The sequence below is a fragment of the Elaeis guineensis genome, chromosome 6, assembly GCF_000442705.2.
Source record: "Elaeis guineensis isolate ETL-2024a chromosome 6, EG11, whole genome shotgun sequence".
Classification (NCBI taxonomy): domain Eukaryota; kingdom Viridiplantae; phylum Streptophyta; class Magnoliopsida; order Arecales; family Arecaceae; genus Elaeis; species Elaeis guineensis.
In genome coordinates this window covers 93,868,343-93,878,162 of record NC_025998.2, presented here as the reverse complement: position 1 = coordinate 93,878,162, position 9,820 = coordinate 93,868,343, and positions in this window count along the sequence as shown.

The following is a 9,820-nucleotide window of genomic DNA, read 5'->3' as shown; positions in this document are numbered from 1 at the left end:
TGAGAGAGGAAGGAGGTCGATGTTGGGTCTCAAGAGGGAGGGGGTCTTCTTATAGAGAATCCTAGGACTCCGAGGGGTTCTAGGAGTCCTAATTTGCCCAGGACTCGCCGGAGAAGAAGACTCCTATCGGGAGTCTTCTTCCCGATTTTTGCATCCCCTGTTTTTTTTTTTTTGGGCTTTGATCTGCTGGCTGGGCTGGGCTTGGTTGGGCTATCACATTCTTCACCCCTAAAAAGAAATTTCGTCCTCGAAATTTTTCATACCTGTCACCATTGTATTGGAAGCCTGTGGATTCTGTTGAGTAAGCGCATAAACTCTTCCCTGGGTTTTAGAAATCTGTCCGCCACCCTTATGTTGTCCTTCATGGGTTCTTTTGCCAGCTTGATTTTCAGTATTTAGCGGGCAGCTAGCAATTTTATGATCCTTCTGACCACATTTGAAACAAGCACCGGTATTCCAATAGCAATCCTTGTCTGCATGATTTTTGCCACATCTGGAGCACGGCTCACCATCAATCTGTTGAGTCTTATTGTCTACTGCTCCCTTAGCTGATCTTTTGATGTTTTTATTATTCTGCCCTTGTGTATCATTTGATTGTGCTCTCTTTCTTTGCTTTCTTTCCCTTTCCATGCATTCTTCATTGACTTCCCTTTCAATTATCAGTGATTTGTTTACCACATCTGCATAAGTTGTCATTTCATATGGAACCACTTGTTTTTGAATCTCAATTCTCTGTCCCATCTCAAACTTGTGAACACGTTCTTGCTCACCATCCACTAATCTCGGAGCAAATTTTGCTAACTCTGTAAATTTTGCTTCATATTCAGTCACACTCATACCCTTTTGCTTCAAATAAATAAACTCTTGCTCTTTCTGGATCCTTATACTCCGAGGAAAATACTGATCATAGAATGCAATCCGAAATCTTTTCCAGGTAAGTATTTCGCCGTCTTGTTCATGCTTGCGCTGTAGTCGCTGACACCAGTTGTATGCTTCTCCTTGTAGTAAATAAGCTGCATATCGAATCTTTTCTTCATCAAGACACTCTTGGACAGTGAAAGCCTTCTCCATCTCCATTATCCAGTTATCAGCCTCCAAAGGTTCAGTAGTCCCCTTGAAAGCTGGAGGAGCAAGCTTTTTAAATTCTGAAATATTATTCCATTGTACTGGTTGCTCTCCATGTTGTGGTGGTGGATGCTGATGTTGTTGTGTATCTCATTGTATCTGCTGTTGTTCAAACATTTACTGCTGCATTTGTTGTTGCACTTGTACCATCCTGATTAGGGTCTGCATTAACTGAGCCATATCTGGTTCTTGACGTACTCTCGAAGTACTTCCATTAGGATCTATGACTCCCTCCTCCTGAGGGGTGCCACTGGTCAGATGGAGAGTGCTACCATCCCGTGGTTGTGACGTCTCTCTTGCAATTCCTTGAGTAGTTCTTGTCATTCTACGGGGAGGCATGGTAACCTTGTAGTAGTAAAACCTTATTAAATTCATTTATCTATTTGTTAGGATAGATTTATTATGATGCTCATACTTTAACGTCCCAATATTCCTAATGTTTACCCACCTACACTCATACTATGTCAAATTCTATGTGTCATAATTTATCCACTTATGCTCTGATACCATATTAATTGTCACGCCCCCGACTCGAGATTGTTGAATCGAGGGTCGCGGCAACCGCCGCATACTCATGAAGAACTCTCTCCATGAGCATGCAAGGCATCTCATCACGATATCAATGCATCACAGCGGAATAGATTTAAATAATTATTATTCAACTTTAATTCAAGTAATTAAATCAAATATCTTACATCTAATAAAATTTTTGCTAAAAAAATAAAAATAATAGATCTAAGTTCAATGAAGTTGACAATGCTAAATCTCGCCTCTAAAAGCTCTGTCCCAATATTTCTTCCCACGCTCGAAATTAATTATCTGAGTCTGAAAAATAGAAAGAAAGGTAATGAGCTAGACAGCCTAGTAAGTAACAAATATCTCTACCAGATATTTCAGATATTATCTAATTTTCAAGAATAATGCTGTAAATAAATATAAGAGTATATTTCATGCTGATCAAATATTTTCAAATATTCACATATAATATAATCATAAATCCGATTTCGATTCAAAACACTCGTAACTCAATAGCCTTGACTATGACCAACGTTTAAGCCCTATTGGCGGGGTCCACAGAATACCAGCGCACAACTCCCACTGGCAGGGTCCAAAATACCAGCGCACAACCCCCACTGGCAGGGTCCACAAACACCAGCGCACAACTCCCACTGGCAGGGTCCACTGAGTACCAACGTATAATCTCCATTGGCGGGGCCCACTGAAACATAGTTAGGCCGAGAGCATAAATCCGATCTGTATCAAAATACTTTGTACCATAATATATCATAATTTTTCACTGAACATGTGCATAATCTACGTACCATAATATTTCAAATATACTTTTCTTTCAAAACATAATTTCATAAATCATGCATAATTTTCAGAGAATAATTATTTATTTTTAGAATAAATATAGAATATCTCGAGAAGATGATTCATTACTTACCTTTCACGGAGCACTGAACGAATGGATCGACTAACTTCTAGTAGATTCTTCCGCACCTATTATCCAAAATTATATTTTTATATTAATTTAATTCAAAATTAAATCTAACAAATCCCAAAATTAAAATCTCGCTTAAAATCAGACTCGTCTCTAAACTCGATCAGAATCATCAGATGAAGCCTTCCCCTATGCTAATCTTAGAAGGATAACTTTAGAGAGAGAAATCCATCAAGAGAGAGAAAAATAAGCTAGAGAGAGAAAATCTTAGAGAGAAAAAGTAGAGAGAGAAAGTCCAATTCCAGAGAGAGAAAGTTAGAGTTCAGACAGAAAGAAGAGAGAGAAACTCTCTCTCTCATCAATTTATTTATTTATTTATTTATTTATTTGTTCATACATATATATATATATATATATATTTATTATTATTATTTTTTTTTTCTTCTTTTCTTTTTCTTCTTTTTCTTTCCTTTTCTTTTTCTCTTTTTCCTTTTTTTTTCTTTTTTTTTCTTCTTTTTTTTCTTCTTTTTTTTTTCTTCTTTTTCTTCTTTTTCTTTTTCTTCTTTTTTTTTTCTTCTTTTCTTGGTTCTTCCCATGCCGGAACAGGGGACGGTGTGGCCCATCCTTGGCCGGGCCGTTCAGGCCACGACCACCGCGGCGGAGGTCGGCGACCGACGGGGGCCACTCCCCTGGTCACGGAGGAGACATGGCCGACGATCACTTCCGATCGTCGGTGCCGAAAAAACCAAGGAAAAAGGCCCAAAAATAGGGCGTCTTTCCCGACCGAAAGATCGATGATACTCGTCGCCGGCAGCCGTGCATAGGAGCATGGGAGGAAGGAGAAGAAGGAGGGGAAGAAGAGAAAAACTTACCTCAGCCTCCAGAGACCTCGCCGGCGAGCAATTACGGTGAGAAATCGGACGGTGTCCGCGGCTCTAATTCGAGGAAATCAGAGAGAAGGAGAGAGGAAGGAGGTCGATGTTGGGTCTCAAGAGGGAGGGGGTCTTCTTATAGAGAACCCTAGGACTCCAAGGGGTCCTAGGAGTCCTAATTTGCCCGGGACTCGCCGGAGAAGAAGACTCCTATCGGGAGTCTTCTTCCCGGTTTTTGCATCCCTTGTTTTTTTTTTATTTTTTTATTTTTTTATTTTGGGCTTTGATCTACTGGCTGGGCTGGGCTTGGTTGGGCTATCACACATACAGCCAAGGGCTGACCCAACTCTAACCTAAAATTGGCTTGAATTAATTTGGCTTTAATTAGCCCAATCTAGAATCAATTTCGAACCTGATTCAAAATAAGGAGCTAGGATTTGCAACATGTGCTGCCATATCTACTTTGCCAACATGATCTAATCCAATTAGATCCCTGATCAATTCTCTTTGTGAGTGACCCATTGGGTTTAACATCTAGCTAGTAGTGGACTCGAGTGCAAGTGATCTGATTTGATTAGAATTTAATCTAATCGATCTAGAACCAATCGAGCTAATCTAATTTTAGTAATTAGAACTCTTTCTAATTGATGATCAAAGTAAACTCTTTAATTCGATCAAACCTACAAAATAAGATTAACATCTAGCAATGTATCATATCTAGCTAAAAGATATAAAATTTTGATAGAAATATCAAAAATATTCTTTAATAAAAAATTACCATGCAATTCGATCCAGCGATCTCCCTGCATCCCGAATATGACTCTAGATATGGAATGATCTAAAATTCAATATCAATATCATACTCATATTTCTCTCAATCTTAAATGATGATTCGATTAATGAAATATTAAAAACTCTTTCTAATTTTCATTTTACTTTGATCAAAGGCTTCTTGAATCATCAATTGATCGAAGTAAGTAGGATGCGATCTCCTCTTACCAGGAATGATCGATTCTATATTGACCTACTCACAACCTCCATACACATTTCACCATATCCAAAACACTTCATACATAATTAAGTTATGAATGAGTATGAATCAAAATATGGATTCATGTATACAAGGTTCTATGGTAGTCTCAGGTCAAAGGATTATATGCACAACTCTCACTATAAGAAAACATCTTTTGACGGGTAAGTATATTCCATAAGATATTTCTTAACTTGGATCAATTCAGTGAACTCATTCTCTAATGAGCACCCACTTTCTTGTATTAGTGTCTTACACGAGTGGCTTATGAGATCAGCCATCTTCTCCATCGAGCCTACATAGGAAGTGCTAGTCTATCTGAAATATTGATCTCTTACTCAATGCTCCTATGACTAGAAATATTCTAAATTAAAATTTTTAAGATTTTAGGTCTCATGGGTATGATCTCATCATAACCCTAAAATCATTGCCCTGATTTATGGAGTTCATCATAATTATTACTAAAGTAAGATATAGCATATGATAAAAAATATTTTTTATTTATAAAATATCAATTACATGAGTCTGAAAGATTACAAGAAAAAACCCATCAAAATATAAATTTCGATTGGCTTATAGGACATATTCCTTTTACTACTGACCTAAAGATCCTACAATGAATTACAAATATTAATAGGGCTACCGGTATCCAATACCCAGGTCAATATATCAAATACAGAGAAGTTACAAGATGTTATCATATAAGTACCTTATCTAGCAACTGATTGCTTCTTCTTCTTTGACCTGTTCAAATAAAAAAAAGCTATATATTGAGGACAGTTTCTCTTTCAGTGACCCTGCTTCTTATAGTAGAAGCACTCTGCCTAACTCTGCTCGGCCTTGAACTTGGGCTTTTGGGTCTAACTCCAAGCACTTTGTATCTTTTTATTTTTCTTTTTTCTCTCTTTCTTAAAAGGACGATGTCCACCTGAAAAAGATCCTCCCACTACATTCACCGTCTCCTTGTGGAGCTGGTGATCCTTCTCAAAAGGTTGTAGCAACCCCAACAGATCATGGTAGTTGACTACAGGCTTCATCATTCTAAAATGACTGAGAAACGACAGGTAGGATTTGGGTAGGGAGTTTAGAATCGTATCTTTTTCTAGCTGTTCGTGCAAGAAAAAGTCGAGCTTGCTCAGTCGCTCGATCTACTCGACCATGTACAATATATGATCCATGACCGATACTCCCTCTCTCATCTGAGCATTGAAAATGATGCAACTAGTCTTGTGTCGCTCAACATCATCGGGAGTACTAAAGGACTCTCTTAACACCTTAAGCATGTTCTCTGGTTAAGCCTCTTCGAACTTTCGGTTGAACTCATCATTTATCGAAGCCCACATTATGCAACAAACCATAGTGCAGTCATTGAGCCACTTCAAATAAGTATCTCGAACCATGCCACGGGCATTGGGAGCAGGCTCCTCAGGTGCTGAATCTGTAATCACATACAAGATCCGCTCATGCTCCAAGATGATTTTGAATTTTTGATACCAATTATCGAAATTGAATCCCATCAACTTCTCACTATCCAATAGTGATCGGAGTGACAAGTTTGAGGCCATAGCTACATGAAGAAAAAAATAAAATCTAATCAGTATATTAATTAATTAAGCCTAAAGATATGGATTTTAGTCTAAAGATTCTCCTACTATTTTATACGAATTAGTAGCCTCTACTCCAACTCAAGGAATTACTTTAATTCCTTAGCGGATATGAGAATCCACATAAACTGCACACAAGTCCTATTTTGGATGGCTTATCTATGTACATCGATGGATAGGTTCATTAACCAATTATTTCACCAAATAATTTTTAGTATTTGGTTCAGCCCCAAGTAACTTTTCAATTGACTTTGGTGTTCTCGGCAAGCCCTCATTAGGTCCAACCATTAACATGATCATACTTATGAATCCTACTACCAAATAATCAGACCCAACTTTGGCTAGCTAACCTGACCACTTGACAAAGAGACTCGACTAAGTCATCATATTATGAATGATAATTCCAATAGTAGATGAGCACCAAGCCTTTGGGCCTCTAATGAACACCATACTATTAGACTCATTATCATCCAACTTAATAGGAGGCTATGATTTAGTTATCACCATAACTATCTCATTTAAAAGATCTAATAATTTAGAGAATTTAATTAATCAATTAAAAAAAAAGAAGAAGAAATCAATCAGTAAACCATAATCCTCCTACTGACTTCACCAAGTCATTGAATCAGATTAGGGTCATGCTGATTGAACTGGCACCTAAATCAGTCACACTGATCAACCTTAATGGCATGGGTTAACTCGAATCACTTAGTGATCTAATCAAAATATAATTCACCAAATTAGCCAGTAAGTGAGATCAGTGGGAGGGTCTACTGAGCTTGCCTTAAACACCATCGAAATGGCCAGATAAGCTACTTACAATTAAAAATCATCGATCGAGATGCTAAACTTATCTTAGACACCAATTGATTAATTAGTTTCAATTTGATCAACCAAATGGTTTGGGTTTTGGTCTAATCAAAGATATAGACTTAACCATCTACAACTATTGTATTAGAGAAATTCTGATTAATCTAATTCAACATTTGGTTAGATTTAATTAATTTCTCTACATGGTCAATTAACTCTTTGATTTTAACCTTAGGTCTAACCTAATTAAAAGGACCTAATTTGAGCTAACCCATACCTCATGTTTTATGCAATGTCATTAGATCTTAAATCATAATTCTAGATCTAATCAATCTAGCACTTAATTCTTAATTAAATTTTTGCATCAACATGATTTAGATTTTGAAATAATTTTTTATATAAATCTTTTATATTAAATCATAAAATCATTTTATATTAAATCTAAATTTTTATGATTTTAAATCAAAATAATTTTGATTAATCAAGATTAGATGTAACTAATTTTTTGAAATCTGTATCACATACAATAAATTCTAGAGTTTCAAGATCTAGGATTTTGCAACAAAGTAAATTTTTTTCTTTTGCTTTCTTCTTCATAGGACCTCACAGTCACACTCCTACATGCCATGAAGAGCACCCTATTGAATAGGAGGAGAGGGTCATGTAACCCTATTTGCTCCTATGACCGGATGGCCTGGTGATTATCTAATCCGAGTACTTTTGCTACTCAGATCATCTAATCTAACAAGATAAAAATCATATCTAAAAATAAATATATTTAGATCTAATCTAAATTATAAATAATTAAATGTAATATCATAAAATCAGATCTAAAGGCATAATAAATCATATCATAATAAACCTGACACTGATACCAATTGAAAGAAAATATGCAATAGTACTATGCATGCAATTTCAAAATTTTATGCAGCGAAAGTGTAAGATTAAATAATTTAATCTAAATTATATACATAAGATCTAATTTAGACTTTCATGCCAAGATAAATAATATGATTTAATATGCATATGAGATCTAAAATTAAAAGTTGCATCGATTTGATCAATGCAGCAATTCTAGATCTAAGTATTAGATCTAACAAAAAGATCAAGAGAGTTTAGAAACCATTACCAAACTGAAGTAATCTTGATCTTTGCTGGTCCAATGCTTGGAAAGGCTCTCCTTCAAGTTGCTTACAGCTATACAAAGTCATCTGGCCTCCACAGAAAGTCCATGCAAAGTCGGCGTAGATTAGGGTCTTTGGAAGTGCTATCTTGCAAGAAACTCGGAGGCTGATTTCTTTCTTATTCTTCAAATACCTTGGATGCTCCAAAGGATGAAAAGATCTAGAGGAGGAAAAGAGGAAGAGGAGAAGCTTTGGAGAAAACCAAAAAACCAGCAAGAGGAATCAATCATAGGCATCAATAATATGAGACCCCTTTTTATAACATAGGCTAGGGTTTTGATCAAAGGGATGGGGTGCCATAGAGTCCACGCCACAACCAACTTTGGGCATCCCAAAATTTCTAAAATTAAGTATTTGGTGTGGGAAAGAGATCTGATATCTCACATGCCCAAAACCTCCTCATAGAAACTAAAGAAAAAATCATTAGGTGCCACCAACCTTCCTTGTTTGAAAAATCCCTTTCCTTCTTATCACCGTATCTCTAATTCAGATCGCATTCGAATTAGGCAGCAGATAAAAACATGACTCACCATCCATTACTGCCCACCCTTACTAGGTCCACTCTCTTAACACCAAAAGGCTCAAGCCAAATCCAATTTGGCATTGAGATATGGGCATGGGTCCAGGGTTGGCGCAAAGATAAGGATAGAGTCCCTGTCATCTGGGACTCTTCATTTCCAAATTAATTTCTAAACCAAATCAAATCTAGTTTGAACCCAATATTGAAAATGAACCTAATCAAATTAAGAGCTCAATCATCTCATAAAATTTTTAACCCAATTAGAAATTAGGTGAGTCCAAATCTTGATCGAATCGGAATCAAATTTCTCTTGCAATCAAGCTTGATTATATCAAACCTAATCTAGGTCGAATTGAATCTAATTCAATTAGACTTAATCCAAAATTTTTTACTCAATCAAATTAAGTTAATTAATAATCTAATTATGAATAAATTTTTTATTAATAGTAGAGTCTCAGTCAAGTGGGACTCTCCTTCAGAGTCCCAATCCCAGTCCCAGTGGGACTCCTCACTAGAGTCACAATCTAATTGGACTCTTCAACCATCCGATCTAATCGAATCTTCTAATGCATGTGACCCCATATGTTTGAACCTAAGTAGGTAGCATAAAAATAATTTTTTATATCAATTGATGTAACTATCTAGCAATGGTGACCCGACGTCCGGATAGGTCGAAGTATTGCAAAGTAACATTCTAGAACTTACTGACGTATGGTTACCATATAATTCATCTCTTTGACTCTAATGCTCAAAGTGACCTAGAGTTTGACTGTTAATCCTAATTTAGTTGATCGCATTATATTTCAACCTTTCAAATCCATCACATAAATTATCTTGGTCAAGATTTTACTAAATTAAAATACACTGATGCATATCTTCTACTAATTCATAGGAATCAATTCCATCTTGACTGACACATCAAGTTGATAAGTACTGACTACATCCAGTATCCTTCCATCACTGAATTAGAAACTCAGATGGTCTGGTACTAAAATATAGTGAGTTGCTTACAAATCATTGTGATGATCTCCAGTCTGAGGGATACTTATACCCATACCCTTCATGAGCTACTCTTGACAACAGGGTGCTTGATAAATGGTCACGTTCGATGCGAATGTACTCCTACATTCCATTTGCATGCCATAACAGTATCTCCATACTTCTTGGTTAAGAAGATAACCAACTTATATGGCACACAATGACCTATACTCGATATTATTATCATCTTATT